This window comes from Mirounga leonina, unplaced genomic scaffold (assembly GCF_011800145.1).
Source record: "Mirounga leonina isolate KUSES-001 unplaced genomic scaffold, KU_Mleo_1.0 Mir_125, whole genome shotgun sequence".
In the NCBI taxonomy this organism is placed as follows: Eukaryota; Metazoa; Chordata; class Mammalia; order Carnivora; family Phocidae; genus Mirounga; species Mirounga leonina.
In genome coordinates, this window is record NW_023270305.1 from 70,443,751 (window position 1) to 70,444,477 (window position 727).

The 727-nt window shown below is 42.9% G+C and overlaps 1 protein-coding gene across 4 annotated transcripts in view; it reads right to left on the reverse strand.

Moving 5' to 3' along the window:
* TSGA10 (testis specific 10) overlaps nt 1–727 on the reverse strand; it is a 177,706-nt gene that overhangs the window by 142,904 nt on the left and 34,075 nt on the right. The window lies entirely within an intron of this gene.

The window sequence follows — 727 nt, forward strand, 5'->3', positions numbered from 1 at the left end:
TGAGAGAGGGAACACAAGCAGGGGGAGTGGGAGAGGGAGAAGCAGGCTTCCCGCTGAGGAGGGAGCCCAATGTTGGGCTTGATCCCAGGACCCTGGGATCATGACCTGAGCCAAAGGCAGACGCTTAACAAATGAGCCACCCAGGGGCCCTGACCCAAACATTCTTAAGCAGGATGGTCTTTAGCTTCCAAGTGTTTGAATTCCTTCCAAATTTCTTCTTGTGATTGAGTTCCAGTTTCAAAGCACTGTGGTCTGAGAATAGGCAGGGAATAATCTCAATCTTTTGGTATTGGTTGAGACCTGATTTGTGACCCAGTATGTGGTCTATTCTGGAGAAAGTTCCATGTGCATTCGAGAAGAATGAGTATTCTGTTGTTTCAGGGTGGACTGTTCTGTATATATCTATGAGGTCCATCTGCTCCAGTGTGTCATTCAAAGCTGTTGTTTTTTTGTTGATCTTCTGCTTAGATGATATGTCTATTGTTGTGAGTGGAGTGTTGAGGTCTCCTACTATTAATCTATTACTAATAGTACGTTTCTTTATTTTGGTTAATAGTTGGCTTATGTAGTTGGCTACTTCCATGTTGGGGGCATAGATATTTACAATTTTTGGATCTTATTGTTGGATAGGCCCTTTAAGAATAATATAGTGTCCTTCTGTATCTCTTACTACAGTCTTTAGCTTAAAATCTAATTTGTCTGCCCTTTTGGCTCCCTGAGCAGCGCC